We start from the raw sequence: 12,059 nt of genomic DNA, 5'->3' as shown, positions 1-12,059 counted from the left end.
GGAGCAGAGTGTCTCATTGTCATGAAAAGTCCTCAGTTATTAAAACATTAAATGTCCTATTCTGTAATCTTTGAAAGACATGAAGAATGTCTATCTAAAATATATCTCTATATATCTAGAAAATCTAACTAACATGACTACAAGCTTTACTATTATCGATGATTATCCATTAACAACCTATATTTCTTAATTATACAGTACATATTTAAATGAACTACACAATCACAATACCTTAATCAAAATCAGAAACACTTATATATATAACAAACCTGACCTTAAATCTCTATCAATAAAGCAAAATCTATACTAATGTAAATTATTCATATCTATATCATATCCCCCTTTAAATGTAAAAGGACGTTTATAAACCATATTTGGGAACATGGGCGCAGTTTTTTCTCTCCAAACTGCTTCCTGCTGAATGGGGGCGTCGTTAATTAGGTCTTTCATGGTATAACCTGTGTGCTAGTTTCATCTCAGTTGGCAGTTGAGCGAAGCAATTTTCTGAAGGTGTTCACACCAACCCTTCAGGAGGGCGTGGTCCATCATACCAAATCGGAATAGAAGAAATGAACAGCGTCTCATCCTCTGTGAAAACAAAATAAGAAACTCCTTTCCAAAGCATCATGTCCTTAGATCCAAATTTTAAAGTCAAGGCATCAAAATATCTATGTTGGATTAGTTCAGCAGCATTTATAAATAAATATCTTTTAGCATCTGTTGCTCCTTCCTCAGCATTTAAATAATTCAAAGAGAGCATAATAGCACACAGTATCAAGATTCTCTGTGTATTTTCCATCTTTGTACAGCTTTGTTTTAACCTCGATTTTGTTTATTTTTACTTTTAACTCTTTGCTTTTTGAGACAGGTTCTCTGTATCTTTGACCTGAAGTAACTCTGTAAACCAGGCTGTCTTTGAACTCTCAGAGATCCGCCTGTCTCTGCCTCCCAGGCATTCGGGATTAAAGGTGTACACTACTACACCTTGAACTCACAGAGATCTGTTTGTCTCTGCCTTCTAGGCATTGGGATTAAAGGCGTGTGCTACCACATACACAACTTTCTTCCTTTTTTTTTTGTTACTTTAAGAACTTTAAATTTTAGTCTGCATATATTTTTAACACACTTCAAACCATTTAGAAATTTTCTTTGTCTTTGAATCTCTCTTTACTATATATCTCTCTTTTTCTGACCACACGAGCCTTTAAATTACTGAGCAATATGGGTAGGATTAAAGGCGTGGCTTTGCCAGCTAGATCCAGTCCATTCCTTAGCTTTCCAGCCTCATGGCTGAGGTACTGGCTGTAGCCAGCAAGCGAGCTTCAGCAGCCTGTGTTTGCAAACCGCAGGGACCGCCTGCGTAAAAGAGTCAGAGTTTGTCCTGGCAGGACAGCCCAGAAAGCCGGCATTTTTAAATGGCGCAGCTTTTTTCCTGCTACGGCTGAAAACCGAAAAGCATGTGTTCAGCTTTTCGTCAACACCGTTTAAGTGTTTCGTGGTAGGACCTCTTAATGAGCTTCAGGCTTTGCAGCTAAAGCTGAGTCAGGAAGCCTCTCTTAGATGAGGCGCTTGCTTGCCTCTAGCAAGCAGAGTAGAACCGAGAAATTGCTGCTACCAAGAAACCATGCACAATGCTTTCATTTTGTTCTAGAATTACTTCCCAAGCTGTCTCAGGCTTTATGTGGAAGCAGTTGTCCACGTGGGCGCCAATCTGTAGTAATAAGAGTGGCGGGGAGCTGCTACCCCACACCCGGCCGCCCACATGGCTAGCTTATGCTCCGAAATAATTACACAGACACTGTATTCTTTTAAGCACTGCTTGGCCCTTTAGCTCTAGCACTTACAGGCTAATTCTCACATCCCGATCAACCCATCTCTAATAATCTGTGAGAACCGGTCTTACCGGGAAGATTCTAGCCTAGTCCATCCTGGGTCGGAGCTTCATGCCGGGAGCGGGGCATGGCGTCTCTCTCTGAGGCGTCTGCTCCCGAGAGCAGAGCTGTGGAGTCTCTGACCTCACTTCCTCTTCCTCCCAGCATTTTGTTCTGTTTACTCCTCCCACCTATCCTCTAACCAATAAAATGGGCCAGGGCAGTGCCTTTATTAGCCAATGACCTTCCTCCATCACGATCTCCTGTGCCCAGCTCCTGTAGGGTACTTCCCACTTTCTCTTCTATCAGGTTCAGTGTGTTCGGGCTGATATTGAGGTCTTTAATCCATTTGGACTTGAGTTTTGTGCATGGTGATAGATAAGGGTCTATTTTCATTCTTCTACAAGATGACATCCAGTTGTGCCAGCACCATTTGTTGAAGATGCTTTCTTTCTTCCATTTTATACTTTTAGCTCCTTTATCGAAAATGAGGTGTTCATAGGTTTGTGGGATAAAATCCGGGTCTTCTATACGATTCCATTGGTCGACTTCTCTGTTTTTATGCCAGTACCACACTGTTTTCATTACTGTAGCTCTGTAATAGAGTTTGAAGTCAGGGATGGTAATGCCTCCAGAAGATCCTTTATTGTATAGGATTGTTTTGGCTATCCTGGGTTTTTTGTTTTTCCATATAAAGTTGATTATTGTCCTCTCCAGATCTGTGAAGAATTTTGATGGGATCTTGATGGGGATTGCATTGAATCTATAAATAGCCTTTGGTAGAATTGCCATTTTTACTCATAATTGGTTTCTAGCCATAAATTAGCGCCACGGAGTCTACAATAGGTGAACCTAAAGAAGCTAAGTAAGAAGGTGAACCCAAGGAAAAACATATAGTTATCCTCTTGGCTAAGGGAAGTAGACCCAATTGCCGGGGAGAAAATTAGGATCTTGGGGGTGGGGTGGGATGGGGGTAAGGGGAGATGGGGAGAGAAAAGGTAGAAGGGAAGGAGGGGGGATTTGGGGAATCAGGAGAATTGGGATAAAGGAAAGGTGGATAGGGGAGCACGGAACCACAATTCTTAGTTAAGGGAACCACTTTAGGGTGAGCAAGATATTTGACCCTAGAGGGGCTCCCAAGTGCCCAACATGAGGTTCCCAGTTAGTTCCTTGGGTAGCTGAGGATTGGGAACCTGAAATGACCCTATCCGAGAGCAATACTGACGAATATCTTGCATATCATCATAGAACCTTCATCTGGTGATGGATGGAGGCAGAGACAGAGACCCACACTGGAGCACTGGACTGAGCTCCCAAGGTCCCAATGAGGAGCAGAAGGAGGGAGAACATGAGCAAAGAAGTCGGGACCACGAGGCGTGCACCCACCCACTGAGACAGTGGAGCTGATCTACTGGGAGCTCACCAAGGCCAGCTGGACTGTGACCGAAAAAGCATGGGATAAAACCAGACTCTCTGAACATGGCGAACAATGAGGGCTGATGAGACGCCAAGGACAATGGCACGGGGTTTTGATCCTACTTAATGTGCTGGCTTTGTGGAAGCCTAGCCAGTTTGGATGTTCACCTTCCTAGATATGGACGGAGGGGGGAGGACCTAGGACTTACCACAGGGCAGGGAACCTGGACTGCTCTGTGGACTGGAGAGGGAGGGGGAGAGGAGTGGGGGGAGGGGTAGAAGGGTGGGAGGAGGGGGAGAAGGGTGGGAGGAGGGGGAGGGAAATGGGAGGCTGGGAGGAGGTGGAAACTTGTTTTTTGTTTATGTTTTTTTTTCTTCTTTTCTTAATAAAAAAAATTATTTAAAAAAAAAATAATTGAAAAACTCTTCCTTTCAATTTTATTAGATTATAAGGCATTTTAAAAAATTTACTTGACATTGACATTTAAAAAATAATGTTTTATTAACTTTTTTTAGGATTAATATAATGTATTTGATAATTTTAATTCTTCCCATAACTTCTCTGAGATTTTATCCCATATCTCTGTTCACCTAAATTCGTATTCATGATCTCTCTCTCTCTCTCTCTCTCTCTCTCTCCCTTTCTTTCTCTCTCTTTCAACCAATAGAGTCCAGTCATGTTGGCTCACTACTCCTGTGCATGGGTCCTGAGCTGCAGTGTGGTGGAGCATGGTGGATATGCCAGGAGCCACAACATTAAAGAAAACGGACTTTTCCATTCCCAGCAGAAATCAAGTACTAATTGATCCTATGCTCAGAGTGAGATTTTATACCTACCTCCCCTCTTCCATGTTAGATTTTTTTTTCTGGCTTGACCTGGTACCATCCTTTGTGAGCTGTTACAACCATTGAGTCCATGTATACATTTGCTCAGATGTATCTGGAATACACCATTTCCTTGACTTGGAACAAGTGTGGTCCCATTTTTAATGTGGGAATTGCAAATCTTTCCCACATGACCTTACCCCTAGAGCATCAGTTAGAGAGTGGAAGAAACGAAGACAAATCCAACCCCTTGAAGTGGAAATATTGCCAAAGCAAGTACCTAGGATTAGAATTTAATCTGCCCCACACCTTGGTTGTGTATTTGTTCACATAAAAGGGGATGAAAGCTTAATTAAAAATAAAAAACAATAAAAACTCAGTATTCCAGAACTAGGGTTTGTATTGCCATTCCATTTTTAGTGAGAATGATATAGAACAAGATATACTCATTGTCTTTAAGAAAACCCAATCCCAAAATGAAAACTCAATAACCCTGTCGTTTCCTTGAAGAATCCAGCTGGTCTTTCCAGGGTAGAATCAGTCAGAGTCAGCTTTGTGCTTCCATGTGACCCCAGTTAAATATCTGATAACCCTCTCCTGCCAGGACCTTTAGTTCAGCTTGCAGCATTTTACAATTCCAGAAAATGGCATAATTACAATGCTTTGACACATAAAGTTTTTTTTAATTATCTTACTTTATGTCAATTTGTGTTGTCATCTCTTTCTTATAGATGAATAAATTGGTCTTTGAAAAACTAAGAAACTTTCTGCAAGATACATAATTGGCTAGTGATAAACTTGGGAACGAGTCTATTTATTAAAAAAATTTCTAGTGTATCTTAATGTGAACATACATTAAAATATGTGCCCATCTTTTATCCTGCCTTATTTGTTCTTGTTTATTTTTCTATTACTATCCTTCCTGAAATATGCCTCTTTCAGAAACAGAAGAAAACAGCACTGTTTTGGGTAGAATGTTTGCACTACTGTAAAAGGTAGATGAGAACCCAGATACTGAAGGTGATTAAATGTCTAACATTGGTGCAGAAAAGGGATATTCTTCCCTCCCTTGTACCTGATTTGTTAGCAACATCTCCCAACAATAGGGAATGGCCTCTCATCGCTGCCTGCTGAAGATGAGGCATGGTGAATGGGAGATGGGCTGGAGGGCATCCAGATCACTGACCAGCCAGTCCCAAGACTAGAAGTGAAACGAAACCTCCTAGGTTCAAAGGTCTGCTCTTCTACTCGTCACCAGGCTCAGGGTAATTGCTACAAAAAAAAAAAAAAAATAAGATCGCCATAAAGCACACAGATTAAGTATTTATAATTTCAAACTCAGTGAACGACGAAAGCAAAAGCAAAACGAAAGACCAGGATCCAGAGTTGGGGTAGCAACAGATTTTACAATTGATTAATTTTTAGTTTAAATTTCCCATGGTAGATTTACTTTTAATTAATTTTTCAAGAGTTTTCTGTTCTGTACAACATGTTTTGATGCTCCTCGCCCCTTCTTACCTAACTTTTCCCAGATTGACCCACTTTCTACCCACCTAAATTTGTGCCTCCTCCTCCTTCTGTACTGGAAATTCTAATTGGCCTTAATAATAAAAATCCGGAGTCAGATATTAGGGGAAGAAGCTGAAAGATCAGAGAAACAGAACAACCAGCACTAGTTCTTACAGCTATGAAATCCTCAGACTGAATGGGGGTATCCTGTCTCTACAAGTCCTCAGACTGAATCCTGAGCTCCTGACTCCTCCCACCTTCTGTTCCTCTCTCTGCCCAGCTGTATCACTTCCTGCCTCCACCTCCCTAGTGCTGGGATTAGAGGTGTGAGTCACCACTGCCTGGCCTCTATGGCTAACTAGTGTGGCTCGCTGCACACTCTGATCTTCAGGCAAGCTTTATTTGTTAAAGCACAAACAAAATATCACCACATCCTCCTCCTCCTTCTTTAAATCCTTCAAGATTAATTTGTGTTGGCCAAATATTCTTGGATGTGTGGTCTACCAGTAGAATGTGGTCAGCTTCTCTGGATTACACTCTCAGAGAAAACTGTCTGCCCCTCTCCCAGCAGCTAACAATTGGCAAGATCTCCACAGTTAGGGGTGAGTTTTTGTACCCAACTCCCTTTCCATGCTGAGATTTGGTCTGGCTTGGGTTTGCACAGGTTTCAGGCATGCAGTGGCGGTGAGTTCCTATGTACAGCTGCCCTGATGTATCCAGAGGATGTTTCCTTGTGGTCATTGACTACATCTGGGTCGTGCAATCTTTCTGACCCCTCTTCATTAATAATCCCTGAGCCCTGGGAGATATGTATGGTCTCTTTAGGGCTGGGAATTCTGTAGTCACCTATTCTCTGTACTTTGGCTGGTTTGTGGGGCTCTGTGTTAATCATAATCTAGCGCAAAGAAAAGCTTCTTAGAGGAGGCTAGTGGTAGGCTCACTTCAGGGCGCGTGTCCAGTCTAGCCACAAGTTCTTGGTCTGATAATGTTTCGAGGTATTGAGTTTTTCTTGTGGATACAGACTGAAATCCCATCAGAAAGTGGTTGCTTGTTTCCATGATGCTCATGCCACCACTGTGCCAGGGGACACATCTTGCCTAGCCAGTTGTTGTTGTAGCTGACAGGGTTCATAGCTGGGCATGATGGTGGTTATTTTTCTCCTCTGGTATTTTTACATGGTTTCTTCAATCACTAATGAGAACTAATCAGTTGGCAATCACTAATGAGAACTAATCAGTTGGGATGAAACTTCTAGTTCTGCACCAGCTTGCTTTCTTCATCTTCTATGACTCAAGCATGTGATATCTTCAGCTATTCGGTCTTATTCTCAAGTTCTTTCCACAACCAATTATAATGATAAAGCCTGTAAAATTTGGATCCTGGAAAAGAACAAATAACACTAAATACCTTTTGAAAAAGACACATGGAAACCTACCACTGGGTCTTTATGGGAAAGGTAAATATATATATATATATATATATATATATATATATATATATATATATATATAATGTTACCTCACATATATAGTTAGTTAAAAAAGAGTTACCTTATAATAGAGCAACCCCCCTACTAGACCACAGAGACTAACACATAAAAATCCCAGTGCTAGAAATAGGTTATTTCTTTTGCAGTTGTTGGCCAGTAATTTCCCAAAGACTTCGCCAAACATTTTATGTAGTAGATTTTTAAGATTAACGTTTATTTGAGTGGGGACATGAAAGTGTTGCTATCATATTTATTGCCCATCAGTATCTGAAAATAGTTGGACAGATGTCAGGAGTTTTGCAAGGCAGTGGAGGCAAGCTTAGCTTGGAATTATCCTCCAGTGTAGTTATTACTTTTCAGAAAGTGCATTATAATTGGGGAGCAAATGCAGAGAGCAAACGCATTGCAGCATAAAAGGGACCATGTCTCAGTTTGCAAAGGCTTTATTGCAATAATTAGACTTATTGTAATCAATAAAATATGTGAGCCAAGTTGATAAAAATGCCAATTTCCCATTGCAGAATTTCCTCTAGAAATCATAATTTTTAATTAAAACCTAAGTGAAAGAGTTGCCTTGGAGATATCGGTAAATGTGTGAGGTTGAGTAAAGCATACGACTTTAGAAAAATCAAGAGGGGCTTAGGATGGCATGGTTTCAACTCCTTTCTATATCCCTTGGGTAGTAATTTACTTTCTAGGAAAATGAAATCTTGAAATGGCCTGGAAAATGTTGGGGTCCAGCCTTGACGAAATTCACATGTTCAAGGGTAGAAGTGTGAGGATTAGAATTATTAAGCAAAAGGAGCAGAGATATAAGAGAAATAAAAGACAGAAATACAGAACAGCATCAGGAGGGACATTCAGTGAATACTGAACCGCCCGCTTTTATTTTTCACATGCTTATACACTTCACTCCAAACAGTTAGGGAGGAGGCAACAGACTTCATTAACATGATATAAGGAAAAGGCCTGAATTCTCCAACCTTTGGTCCAGGTGGAGAGGATTCACCCCTATACCCAAAATTCTAATTAATCATACCCTAGGTCAGGATCGCTTGGTTGTAGCCAATCCTGTTGTCAACAACTTTGAAAGAGTAAGCTCAAACTCTCTGACTTTTAGTCAAGGTGAAAGTAGCTCACATTTGTGGGCCCTCACAGGAAAGAGGCTTTGTCTGGATTAAACAAGAACATGATGGGCAGAAAGATCTGGTGAGATTTGCTTTCCTGTTTCCATCAAGAGCATTCAGGTACAGGTGATACTATGGTTGCTTTCCTGAATGTGTAATAGGAAGAAACAGGTCTCTGACTTTGACTGTGGACATAATCTACAACCACAAATTCACCAGAAATTGTCATGGAACGTTGAGCTGGAAACCCAACTGATGAAAACATTAACATTCACTGTCAGCGTGCAGATCAGACCTTTGCAGTAATGATACGTAGAATGGGGAAAACACTCTGATTCTCTTCCCTAACTTCTTCAAGGCCTTCACAATGGGGATTTGTTGTTCTCCTCTTTGAGATAGAAGTCTATTTCTCTCCAATCTGAGTTGGTTTCATGCTTGGTTTGGGTCAAAAGAGTTCAATGGAAAACACCATGAAATGCCGATTCTAAACCCAAGCTACATGGGACCTTGGATAGAAGCCTGCCCAGCTACATTAACTAAGCCTAATCTAGGATCTTAGAAGATAAGAGACTCGCATTGAACAGAGGTGAATTTTCAATTATCGGGTCGTTGTTTACCATTGAGTTCCTAGCCAAATGACTAGTTTGTCAGAGACAAATAGTCAACCAATCATTTATAGTGACTTAGCACTGTACATAATACTGGACTCTAAGGGGGTTAAACCACTAAAGTCTGGTAAGAGATTGTTTCACAGAAAAAGTCTGTTGAGGGGCTAAGTGGTTGCTTAAGTTGGTCAAGTCCTTGCACTGGTCATGTCCAAACATGAGGATCTAAGTTCATTCTCCATACCCACATGAAAAGCTGGGTATAAACCCAGCATTGGGGAGTCAGGGAAAGAAGGGTCCTTAAGGTGCACTGGCCAGCCCACCCAGTCAGAGCAGCAAACTCCAGGTTCCAGTAAGAGGCCTTATCTCAGAAATTAAGGTGGTCAATGGACAGGTTCTTAGGAACAACACACAAGGTTGCTCTCTGGCCTCCACATGCAATAGATGCATATGTACCAGTACATACATAAAACATGTGTGCCACCACCTCATTATATGACTTCATTGTTGTCAGGCATGACATTCACATTAACATATACATATATACGTTAAATGAAAATTTGTGATCTGAAATGATAACGCCCATGCTGAGAGTCAAAGAAGACCATCTAACAAAAAACCCAGCACCAGGCATGAGAAGCCATCTTCTTAGGTGCTGGTTCGTGTTGTCCAAGAGACTCCCCAAACAGCAGCACACACTATTGTTCTTGCCCTTAGTTTCTTGACAGGGGTGGAAGGTAGTTGCTGAAGACATCATGCACTTTAGACTCAGGTCCCAGGGGTCTCTGATCTGGGATTGACCTGAATGCCCCCTCCCTGAGGACAAGTTAGCATGGTACCAGAGGTTGCTGTGCAAACTTCCAAAGGAGGAAAGCAGCCAAGTAGACTGAAATATTCTCTCTTGAATATTCTGAGGAGTCAGACAGGAATGTTGGTGTGTATAGACAATCTTCCAGAGTCTAGGAGCAAGAGAGTGTATCAACACTGTTCTTAGAAAAGTCTTGTGTGCTGTGGAGGTATGTTTATGTGTGCATCTGTGATGGAAGTGTATAGATGTGTGTGTACATGCGTGAGAAAATGAGTGGAGAAGGTCTTGTGCCCTGTTTTATCACTCTGTGCCTCGTAACTGTGAGACAATGTCTCTCACTGAATCTGGACCTAAGGTATTAGACAGAAAACTCCAATAGTCCTCTGCCTCTAATCTCCCAAACCTTTTATGAACTCTGGGGATTTGAACCCAGGTCCTCATGCTTACATAGCAAATGCTCTTACTCACTGAGTCATCTTCCCAGCCCAGAAAATTAAATTAAAAGTCTGGATGGGAAACTATAGATGCCTTATAAAATTAATACAGTGAGGCATGAACAGCTTGGAAAAATGAAATAGAATTGCCAAGAACAGACAGAAACGAAGAGGAATAGAAAATGTAAGAGCAGGCTCCCAGGAAGGGAAAGTGTGATTCACTACACCGAATGTTCCAGGGGTAGTTGTACATGCATGCTTGTATTGCTCGCAAATGAAAGGGTTTTGTTTTTTTTAAATTTTGCATTGGCTACTACTTAAAAGCTTAGTAAAGACTTTAATAGAATACAACTTGGATAATACTCATGGTGGACATACAAAAGGATTGTATTCTTTAAAATAATGGTGGAGAAAATGTCTTATTTTCTAGTAGCTCGGACTCTATTTTATATGAAAACTTGAGAAGAAAATCCGCAACCTTATGTATTCTGACTTCTCCACTAAAAAGGCTTCTGAATGCGCCACTAAAAATTCCAACTTCTTTAATAAAATTTCCCATTTTACATAAGGACCATTAAAGGAAATCCATCATTATCCGATGTTTCTTCAGATATTTGCAAAGACTTTTTTTTTTTTTTTTTAGTATGAGGTGGAAATTTGGAGATTGTCGTGGTGGTTGGTGGTGCAATGGCCTTAAGTTCTGTGGCTATTCTTCCAACAAAAGGGTCACATTAGACTTCCCCAGAGAAAGCTGCAGCTAACATTTCTCATGTAAAACTCATTAAATATGAAATCTCTCTTACAAATCAACATCTTGTTAATTGGGTATAAAAACACAGGAAACAACGCTTATTTGATTTACCACCAGGTTTACATGAGGTAATGTGGCAGCAAGAGGGATTTGGGATCTTTCAACTCAAACTTCACTTCAAGCAGTTCAGAGAATTTCCTTCTCCACTGTGAAATTTTGCATCACCCAAGTGAAGGGGAAGTAGTTTATACTGACAGCTTTACATAATTGAATAATGTGCCTGGGGGCAATTCAGTCATTTTTATTCTCACTCTGCTCTCTTTAGGACTACTGTACAGGAGGGTTTATAGTCTGAGCATCAATACAGAGTCCTGTTTAACCATCAAGGTTTGCAATAGAAGCCGTTTTAATGATAATTTAATAATGTAGCATTATAATCTTTTAGCGTGCTTTGACTTAAATCAAATACTATTTGTTCTATTATCTCTAGTTTTAGACAGTATTTTTTTTCTATTCTAGAATCTCTATTTCACTTTCAGGTGAACATTTTATATTGCATATTATCTCTCTCTACATATATAACTTTACCCTAAACTAGTATGTTTATTTAAACTATTAATTTGACAAAGTCAGTAGTTTCTGCACTTTGACTTTTAGTAGCTAATGCTTTTGACAGGGTAGATGGACCTTATATGTAAGGTATTTGAAATTTTATATGTCAAAGTGACATCATAGAGATGCCTATAGAAAATATATAGACATGAAATATAAATATTCTTATTCTGGTTGGCTGAATAAACTACACACTGAGAGATTTCATTACATGTAGTGTGAAAACTCAGACTATTAAAGACCCAGAAACACAAGCAGTGAGGACGTTAAAACAGCTGCTTTGAGCATCACCATATAAAATAACTGTTAGCTTAAATGCAATAGTGCGCTCCGTAGCAGAGGATATCTGAGCGCCTGACCACTGTTTAAAATCATTTCAGCTACCTAATGAAAAACACGATTCGGAACATTAGTATCTAGGCAAAGAACTCACAAAACTTCTGTTCCTTGGCAAAGCAAAAACCATCATGCTAGCACACAAGCCTATGAAGTCAGAGGCCTCCCATAGCCAGCTGCAATACTTGGTAAGCAATTATGTTTACCTTATTAGAAGAAAGATTGCCTTTCTGATTAGATGTGATGGGAGTGTTGTGCAATAAATATGAAGAGTTG

The sequence above is a fragment of the Microtus oregoni genome, unplaced genomic scaffold, assembly GCF_018167655.1.
Source record: "Microtus oregoni isolate MIOR12 unplaced genomic scaffold, Mior012 000020F_ref0000438, whole genome shotgun sequence".
Lineage (NCBI taxonomy): Eukaryota > Metazoa > Chordata > Mammalia > Rodentia > Cricetidae > Microtus > Microtus oregoni.
Note: the sequence above shows the minus strand (reverse complement) of the source record.